Source organism: Ixodes scapularis, unplaced genomic scaffold (assembly GCF_016920785.2).
Source record: "Ixodes scapularis isolate PalLabHiFi unplaced genomic scaffold, ASM1692078v2 PGA_scaffold0__279_contigs__length_252992795, whole genome shotgun sequence".
In the NCBI taxonomy this organism is placed as follows: Eukaryota; Metazoa; Arthropoda; class Arachnida; order Ixodida; family Ixodidae; genus Ixodes; species Ixodes scapularis.
In genome coordinates this window covers 91,586,228-91,596,443 of record NW_024609835.1, presented here as the reverse complement: position 1 = coordinate 91,596,443, position 10,216 = coordinate 91,586,228, and the positions used below count along the sequence as shown (strand labels likewise).

Genomic DNA, 10,216 nt, shown 5'->3' with positions numbered 1-10,216 from the left:
TGCAAAAAACATTCAAATCTCGTTTTGGATGGAGTTCCAATTACAAAAAGGCGTCTGCAGACATGATTCACATGTGAACTTAAAGCCCACGGATGTAGGTTCGACGGACTCACAGAAATAACTTCCCGCAGATGGCTTCACTAGTGCTATACCCAAACAAATTCTTAAAATAATCATTGTGTTACGTTGGTGTCATCAATCTTATGTACCTACCCCACCCAGCAGTCGGGAGATTTGAAATATAAAAAAATGGGAACTTGCACATTGTCAGCTCTGCAAAGATAATATATTGAACCGAGCATAGCACGTTCAACTTAAGAAAGCAATTCAGTGCAGGCCTAGTTTTAAGGTTCACATATTTGTTACTGCCCTTCACAATGAAGTAAAAACTGCTGAAGTTGTGGCCCACTACAGGCTCTCTATTAGTGTTAAAAAGTGTTATGGCAGTTTAAACAGCTCGCTCGAAATATTTTCTTGAAATGCATAGGTTTATGGAAATTATTATGTGGATGTTTGCAGACAGTCATGGTGAGACCAATCTTTAGTGCCAAGTGTTCCACTTATTCAGAGTTGGTTGAGTCTGTAGATATTGTAGGTCGCAAATTAAATTTTTATGGTATGCAATGGGCACAATCATCCGTAATGACTAGCTCTACCTAGGGGAACTTTATATGTTTACTACGGCAAGATGGTTTCGCAAAACTAAGTATTTAGTTTATTCAACTCCTGCACTAACCTTCTCTCTAGAAACTTTTTATATTCTTTACGATGCTGAGTTAGGATTCTGGAAGAAGTTTTTCTAGAACTAAGCTAGACATTTCCAGTTCATAATTTTTCTCGCCAAGCATTCGAGAGAGCCAAACCCTGTAATATACGGATGGAACTCGCAGAATGATGCGACTGGCAGTTTGAAACATTCGGCACTGTAACAGTAATAATGCCCTGTCACTTGCCTATGTAATGCTCATTTTCGCAGATCAAACTGCTTTTTCCGTCTGCACTCATTTTCAGTGGACTCATTCAGCGAACTCGCACCCGAGACTGCAGCGCTGGGTTCTGCGAAGTAATTTGAATGAATATAGATGCAACAGGTTTCTTTGAGTGTGCGTCTAACACGTATTCTTCACATTGAATCTGCTACTGTATTTATGACCGTGTCCTTAAATGTATCCACATTCCAGCTTATTTTTATTTTGACGTTTGAGTTTTCTTCAGTACTTTTCTCAACATCTGTGCTTGTTGAGCCGTACTCAAGACCATACATCTTGTCTTTCCCTATTACATTAATATATAAAACTGTTGATGCCGAGTGAGAATTCAAGGTACCGAATCTGTCGTGCGAGTTAAATAAGAACCAATAGAAAGCTCTACAAAGGAAATTTTGTTAAAGGAGGGTGTATAAGCATTAGAATAGCACATGCCATGCTAAAAAAAAAAAATACAAATTCTTGTTAGGTAGGCAAGGATGACACTGCTGTGCTGTTTCTGATGTGTCGCAAAAAAAATCAGTGCCATACAGTGTTCCTTATGGAAGTACAAACTGTCTAATTCAAAGCCCAGAAGTTTTATTCAAGAATGTTTCTCAATACAAATGTATTTAGAGATCTGAGCCACTGACTCATACATGACTATGTGGCGAACATTCATTTTCATGTGCATTATAGTTTACAAGGTCTAGTCTGCATTGATTTATTGCATTCATGCTGAAACTGGGAGGGGTTCTTTGGGTATGAATAAAGATATAAACATTTCTTGAAATCAAATCATTTGAGAACGGACAAGAGGAAGGATCTGAGAACCTGATCTTAGATTCTCTTTTCTTTTTCTGATGTCTAATTTTCACTTAATTTCACCTGACGCATTTAGTTTTTTTAGCGCAGCTCTTAGCACCCGTTTCCGCACTTTGCGGCGTCGCTGTCGGCGTAACCGCCCAACTAAACTTGGCAGGAAATTGAATTAATGTTGCGGTCATGTGATGTTAATATTTCCGCTAAGTCTAGCTGAGAAACTAAATTTTTTATGGATTACATGACACGGTCGTGCGACGTCATTTTCCCCGCTACTTTTAGCAGAAAAACTGCACTTGTCTTGAGGTCATGTGACATCAATTTCCGCGCAAATTTAGTGGAAAACTTAACCCGCTAAATTTAGTGGGCAAATTTTCCCGCTATATTCAGGGAAATTTCCCGCTAAATAGGAGGGAGCAGAAGAGTAGGAGGGTTAGGGGGTGGGGGGTCATACCCTCCCATCCTCCTGTTCAAGATCTGTGCTCTAATTTCACATTACAGAGAATTGTAAACGTCTCATATTTCATCTCATGTTTATTCAACTTTTATATTGCAGGTGCGCTTGCAGCACAAATCTGGGTTGTGCTGATCCTCTACGCACAAGTTAGGAACTCCTGAGTGGCAAGAGTGGGAGTTTGGCCTTACAGCTCAAGGGACACCATTGTTCAGTATTGAATTTTTAATTATCTTCTTTTGAGCAAAGTTAAGCTTTGCTGCATGCAGGTCTTCTAAAGATAAATACCTGCAACCAATTTTACCACGTCACGACATTTTGCCTCTGCTCTTAGTGCTCCTGGTGAGCCTCGGATAAGAGCTTTCTGGTGTGCAAACATTATGCTTGTTTGAAACCACTCACTGATGTAGAGACTCGCTGACATCCAGCATTCCAATGAAACGCTGGATGTCCACAAGTCTTTCTTGAACAATGCAAGCGGGAAAGGAACCATACAATCGTATCGTATTCGGGGACATTCTAGAGAGTGTGTATTTGTATGTTTTTCAGATATTTTTAAAAAAGCCGTAAAAGCTACATTTACGCGGTCTGTGCACGTGAGTTGCATGTCTAAGGGGGGAACAGGACCTTGGGCGCAGAGATGAGCTCTGATAAGAAACTGAAACCTAGAAACTCGTCCAAATAAAGCGTTTTTACAGAACGCGTAAAAGGCTACCCCTGCATTATATCTAGGGTTCTGCGTTTTCGGTTTCTATTTTTTCAAAATTCGGCGTACTTTTTTCGGTGTTTATTTTAAAATTCAATTTTCGGTGTTTTTCGGCGTATATTTATGCCCACAAAAGTTTATCGGCTTTTTTCGGTGAATATAAAATAAACACCAACGGACACCGGATCGGATGATCCTTGTAGCTCTGATACTTGTGATCACTCAAAGAATAATGGCATAGGTACATTGAAAAAGAAAGGAGCACTTTATTTGGCAAATGTGTGCAGCTCTAAAAGAAACAAGGAAAAACCTGAGAAGCACGAAGAAGTCAGATATGAAGCCTATGCCCGAAAAACATAGAACTTCACCTTCTGTACATCGGGATTGCGGTATCTTATAATGGTACACCCAGATGTACATTCCGAGGTTCTCCTGGTTGATCCGCACTCTTTCTTTCCTGTTGCTATATGGCCCTGAGCTTCGAGAATGCCCTCTCAACACTAATACTGGACACTGGCAGGCTGAGGAGAGGAAGCGCTGCCTGAGCCAAAATCGGCCAATCAACCAATTTTGACCACCAAAAGAGACACGGCGCGACTTTGTGAAGCTCAACACAGCATGCAGAGCTTGCATAAAATCAGTCTTCCTTAAAACGAGTTTGAAAACATGCTCGTACATGGCAAAGTTATGAAGCATTTCAGACTTCAAGTTCCGATCGATGGTGCGCACATTAAACCAAAACGTCGTGATGGCATCCGTGTATCCCATACATTCGGACACGTTTCGATAGACACTGTCGTTCTACGTTTTCGCCACGGCTCTGCGGTACGACTGGAAGGTCAAAGTGACCTTTTCCGGTTAAAACTGAATTTTAGAAAATTGACTCGACATACTCTTATCGGTTTTAATAAAAAATTCCGAACCTAAAAACTGACCTTTTTCGGTTAAAACCGAATTTCCGAAAATGGATTCGGCGTACTTTTATCGGTTTTTATCGGTTTAAACCGAAAACCCCGAACCCTAATTATATCCTTCTAAAAAGAGTTGATTTTGTGGTTTTCAATGACTCAGCAAGTTTCTAATTGAAACCATATTTTCATTTTCACTAATTAAAAAGTTAATTAACAAATTGTATTTAATTATCTGACTGATCGTTACGATTAGGTCCCTACACTACGTACGCCTGGCCGTATAACTCGCTTGGACCAACCGCATTGATTTAGCTTTCACGACCTTTCTAAACATATATGTAAAGCTTAAAACTAAATCGCCCTGTACAACAGTGAAAAGGCGAAACCAGCATGTTCGAGCCATATTGCTCCACCGTGCTGGTATCGCCTTTTGGCTGGTATAGGTTGTCCCATATTACGTTATGCATGTATGGTTCCACATGTTTCCGCCCTATTCCACTACGCTGGTATAGGATGTCCCATAATACGACCCGCTTGTATGGTTCCGCCTACCTGTATCGTTTCGCTCTAATCCACTATACTGGATCCGCCGATTCGCTTGTATAGGATGTCTCATATTACGGTTACGCTTGTATGAGCCTTTTCCGACATTTTTCCATCATCGAAATTTTCCAACAGGGGGTAGCAATCCAAGTATGCATCAAGCCACCGTCAAGGACCCGGACTGTCCAGACAGAGGTTTCTGGGACACTGTTGTGGGCTTCCTCCCCCTTGCATTCCTCGGATCCATGGGACCTCGATTCCTCGGGCGAGCAGCAAAGACAAGACGCCGACCCTGACTATTCTCCATCGGAAGACAGCTTTGAGAGGTTTGTGTGAAGGTTCTGTTAAGCGGGGGTTTATGGGATCATCCATAATGAATAGTTCAGTTGTTTAGATGATCGTTATTTTTCTATCGCAGGCCTGAGAAGCAAGCGCCATCCCTGGTGGAAGAGAGGAAATTCATCGTCTTTGAATCCTGCCTTGATGTGCAGCTCGACACGTGCCAAACCTGTGCTGCCTCTATCATTCACATGGACAAGAGTGTTCAAGGCTGCTGTCTCCAGGTTTCCACCGTTTGCAAGAATGGCCACGTGGATAACTGGTGTAGCCAGCCGGTCATCAGGCGAAAGCCGGTTGGCAACATCCTCATGGATGCTTCAGCTTTGTTTACTGGCTGCTGCATCAAAAAGACCTTGAGGATGCTGACTGGTATGGGGATAGCCTGCTTCACCTACAGGACCTTCTTCACGATCCAGAAGGCGTTTCTCCATCCTGCAATTGAAAAGGTACTTTGAGGCTAAAGCCCAACATGCAGAAGGCTCCTTGCCACTGTCCTTCTCGTGCTCTTTCAACTTATTGGCCCGAAACAAGTGGGCCCAGGAACTATCTGCCGTAGAAAGTCGGGTTTTCTCACGCAGGTGTAATAGAAAACTCGAGGATCGACCTCTTCCTCTGTGTGCACTTTGGGCTCTGGACAGACCGGACCCTTGCACTATTAAAACTAATTTATTCAGGCGTAACAGTAGATAGCAGAAGAGGGGACCTGAATCTGTTTATCTTCCTCCCGAGCCCAGTTACATTTGAGTGAAGCCCCGTTTACATTTTAGGAATGCTCTGTCTTTCAAAACCAGGTGTGGAACAAGCATCAGCTGGACCTGTTCACAGCTGCTGCAGGAAAGCAGCTGACGATCGCCGGTGATGGGAGGGCGGATTCGCCTGGTCACAGTGCCAAGTACGGCACCTACACTATGCTGGATGTTGACAGCAACAAGGTCCTTCACGTGGAAACTCCAGGTATGTACAGAAAATCTATGAGTGCTATACTTTCAACACTGTGAAAATCACAGGCTAGTAAATGTATACAGAGTACCACAAAAACAGGCGCGCACTGAGTGTGTGAGCCAACACAGTATTGCTCGCAGCCCTATTGAGGAAGTTCTAATATTCTTTTGCGATATGCCAAACTGGCAAATTAACAAATATTAATTACCTCACTTTTATATATTAATTTGTGCACAAGCCGCTCAATATAAAAGTTGTAGAGCATGTTGACAACATCCGATCGTGTCGTTTCCATCACAATAGTTTTTCTGTATCTAATGTTATCAACTTTAATGAAGGTGTGCAAGATTTAAAAGAAAATCCCATCGATTAATCGGGTTGCACTCGGTTCCAGGCAAAACACATCAAACAAGATAAAAAATATATATTTCATCTCTTGGCCATCGCTTCTACCATGGAATAAATGACGAAGGGCTCAGTGGGGGTCAGCATAGTTGTGCAGTTCAAAATAGTTCAAAGAAACTTGCAGATTTCCGCAGAGGCAAAAAGTTTGTTGACATCCTCTGGCAGGAATAAGTTCCTTTGCTCCTTCACAATCATTCCCGCCTACACAGCATGGATGTGGGCGGGGCACAGATCTCTTTGAACTTTCTTTAGGTTGCAAAAATCGCGCCTGATGTTTACTACGAATTCAAATTTCTCTAAAGGATTCTTTTTCATACTGGTGTCCTCGTCCGTGACTGCACAGTGGCTTTTTTCTCGCTCTCGAGAGGGAACCACTTAGTTCAAATGTAGTGTTGTTCACATGTCCTCAATCCAACGAAAGAACATTCGGAAAGGGAAGAAAAAGCCCGTGAACAATTCCCAAGACACAACAGAAGAAAGCGCGTTGCTCATCTGATTCCCTCTAACTGATCCGCCATCATCGGTTCAGGCGGCTCCTTCTGTCACGGCTTCAGCGGTTGTCAGGGTATAGACAGAGAGGAAGGACCCATTCATCCCTGTGCGGAACTATGTTGACGGGTCGTTTTCCCCCGCGCTCTGGGAGTGTTCACAGAAAACACAAAAGGAGACGGGGGAACGCCGAAAAATTGTCCCACGAAGGTCGTGTCATTTGTTCAGCTAAGCTGCACAAAATGTTTCTTTTGCATCCTTGCCGCTGAGAGGCTCGAGGTGCAGCGCGCTCTTTTAGGCCGCCTGCGAGAGATGGCGGGACTGTAGGTATGGCAACGTCGCCAGCACGTCCAAGGTCAACTGAATATTGTAAAGCCTGTTTCTGTTCCACTCCCCCCCCCCCCCCCTTCCCCCTCAATGTTATTGTTGCTGCACGTACCCGCCGAAGAGTGGGGGCAGGTGTTTTCATTCTGAGCAGTACGGGAGTAGTAGGGTGGAAAAGCAAAAACTTTAATCATACTTTTCTTTTGGTTAACCCACATACCGATTAACCGGTTAAAAAGATTGATTAATCTGAAAGTTAATCAATCAGTTGCCCGGCCCTAATTATTAGCATGTTTATTTCATTTATGCTGTAAAATGTTCTCTCCATTTTGTTGCAGTCCAATGAAACCGGTGGAAGTTACCACATGGAGCTGGAAGGCCTCAAAAGGCCCCTCAACATATTTGAGGCCCACTGCCTGGTAGTGGGTATCCTGGTGACGGACAGACACCCCCAGCTCAACGCCTGGCTGGCACGGGAGCACCCGGACGTTTGCCACCTGTTCGACTGCTGGCACGTGGCAAAGGGTAAAATTTATAATGGTCCTCTCCAGGCACGTAGCCAGGATTGTGTTTCGGGGAGGGGGCCCGTCCATAGCAAAGTGCTGTATGAGGGGGAGGAAGAGAGGAGGCCCCAGCAAAATGGAAAATTTTGGAGGGGGGGAGGCCGGACCCTATGCCCCCCCCCCCCCCCCTTTGGCCTGGTCCTCTCAGTGCCAATAAGTTACACTATCACAAGTGGTGTGTGGGCTGTTATGATCAATGCTGCCATTTGCAAGTGAGTGCAGTAGGACCCCATCAATATGTTTTTCAGGGGACAGCAGTAAAAGAGTGTATAATCAGGGGAAATGTAATAACTTACAAGTATAATGCTTTTGGGGGTGTATATATGTAACGATAAGCAACAGTCGCTCAATAATTTGTTTCTGACAAACTTCACGGCCATCGAGAAGTGTCATATTTATAGTACAGTCATTTCTCGTTAATCTGAACCTTGTTACTATGGACACCCCGCAATATGGACAAAATTTTCGTCGGCGACCGGTCTCTCATCATGCAATTCTTCCTCGCTAATATAGAAACACGCAGTCAGGACTATAGACAGCTAGTTTGGGGACGAAATGGGTAAATACAGGTATTTTTGCCTCATTATTATGGATACGGGTCCACGTGGCAATACAAAAATAGACCCGCAGAGGTCCCAATGTGTACCCGGAATTCACTATTGTCCGTTGCCCCTCTTGATATAAAACCTACGCTCCTAAAGGTGGTGGGATTTTTTCAACCTTTCAAGCCAAAAGGTATGTCATCCCGTTCCGGGATAACATACCCTTAGTCACCCCCAATCGCCGTGCATCAAATGCGAGGTTGGACGCTTCTGCGGTCAGTTTTAGGGTGGACAAAATGATGACTAAGCACGAGTGGACAGTGCTACGCTTGTTACTTAATGTTGGTTTTTGACATTGCTTTGGTGTGGATGACTCACATTATGGATGATTTGTCTGGGGAATGGAGGCGTCTATGTTAATGACACACGACTGTACCAACATAAATAAACTGTTTCTTTCTTAGGAGCTTACCTTAAACTGGATAACTGATACAGAGACGTAATGAAAAAATGGCGATCGAAAAGGGTGTGCAAAATTTGCAAGCCCATTGAGCTACTCAAACAGTCTCTCCACCTAAAGTACTGCTTGGAGCGCACCGGTACTAAGCAGCAAAGTTGAGCGTGTATGCTTGACTGTGCATCATGCACAATTGCCACCTCCAAACTCGTTCCAAAATGAAATAGAGTGCCGATTTGTGAACCTAGCAGCTGGGAAAGCAAATGCAGTAGGAAATAAATGCCCATACCTATGGTGATTTGAAGTGAGCCGGAGCAATAATAATTTAATTGACACTGTGTTTGCTCCCATATAAAGAACTCCAATTGTAATTGTTGCTACTGCTGGTTTAAGATATTTTGAAATGTAGGAAATGTGTGTTGACAGATTCCAGGTGGCACCCACTTTTTAAGAGAGGCTAGTGGCTCTGCTACAGCCATAGTTGCCTCACCTTTACATGGCTTGCAACATTTCATTTCAGCTATCAAGAAGAAGCTGGTTGCGGCTGGGAAGTCGCGGCACCTGGAGGAGCTGAGCTCCTGGACCAAGGCGGTGGTCAACCACCTGTACTGGTCTGCGGGGACGAGTCCCGAGGACCAGGACCTCATCCTTCCCAAGTGGAAATCCCTGGTGGCGCACGTGGCAAATGTGCACTCCCACCGTGATCCTCTGTTCCCAGAGTGCCAGCATCAAGAGCTACATAAGAAGTGGCTAGAGGAAGGTAAGGATCTCACATCTCTGATGCTTAAAATACACAAGGCCATAATTTATCATGTCTCACACACTTGTTGTAGGATCGCCTGCTCATTAGAAGCTGCAGGAGATTGTCCTTTCCCCACACCTCGTACGAGACATCCCTCGGCTATCCACATCAGCACAGACCTTTGCAACGGAGTGCTTCCATAGCACCCTGTTGCAGTTTGCACCGAAGTTAATGCACTACAGCTTCCGCAGCATGAAAGCAAGGTGTGTACGAAAGTCAAGTCATTTTTCTCTTTGGGTGTTTCTGAATCATGCATTTACTTTCAGGACCTTCCTGGCAGCCTTGCATTATAACGAGAACGCAGGAAGGCCCCAGGCAGTGACCAAGGATGGGGAGCTCGTCTGGGTCATCAAGTTCCCTAAAGCGAAGAAGGGGGCTGTGGTTGCTCCGCGCAAAACTGGCTGCACATACGGTATATGCCAGTGCTCATTTATACATAACTGGTGCAGATTCTTGAACGTTTTCGAATCTCTCGTTACAGAGTATGTGGGGGAGCTGATGGCAGCTGTGCTGGACCTGTGCAAGACCATGCCCTCCTATGCTGCCGCCATTGAACTGCACAGCCAGGATGCACCTCCATTCCTGTCCAGTGCATACGAGTGTGCCGACAAACAGGCACTGGTGCAACAACACCAGTCAAGGTTTAACAGGTAGCGAGATGAAAGTGAGGGCCTGGCTTTGTACAAGTCCCTGGCACAAATCCACGTCCCTGAGTGGGGGAGTAGCTGCCGGTCTCGCAGTGTGTGCTAGATGCCTTTCTCATCTCTCATCTCTTGTGCTGCTGCCGCTCTTGGAGTGGTGCAGTATGAAGCGTAGAGCGTAGGCTCCTCCTAGCAAGCACCACTGTAGGGGAGAACCCTTCCGACACCACAGCAGGTGCATTAGGGTAGTCGGTGCAGTATGAAGCGTAGAGCGTAGGCTCCTCCTAGTAAGCAGCACTGTAGGGTAGAAC

The 10,216-nt window shown here is 44.7% G+C and overlaps 1 pseudogene; it reads left to right on the top strand.

Moving 5' to 3' along the window:
* The first annotated feature begins 7,265 nt into the window (after positions 1 to 7,265).
* Positions 7,266 to 9,918, top strand: LOC120843712 (annotated as a pseudogene).
* The last annotated feature ends 298 nt before the right edge of the window (positions 9,919 to 10,216 follow it).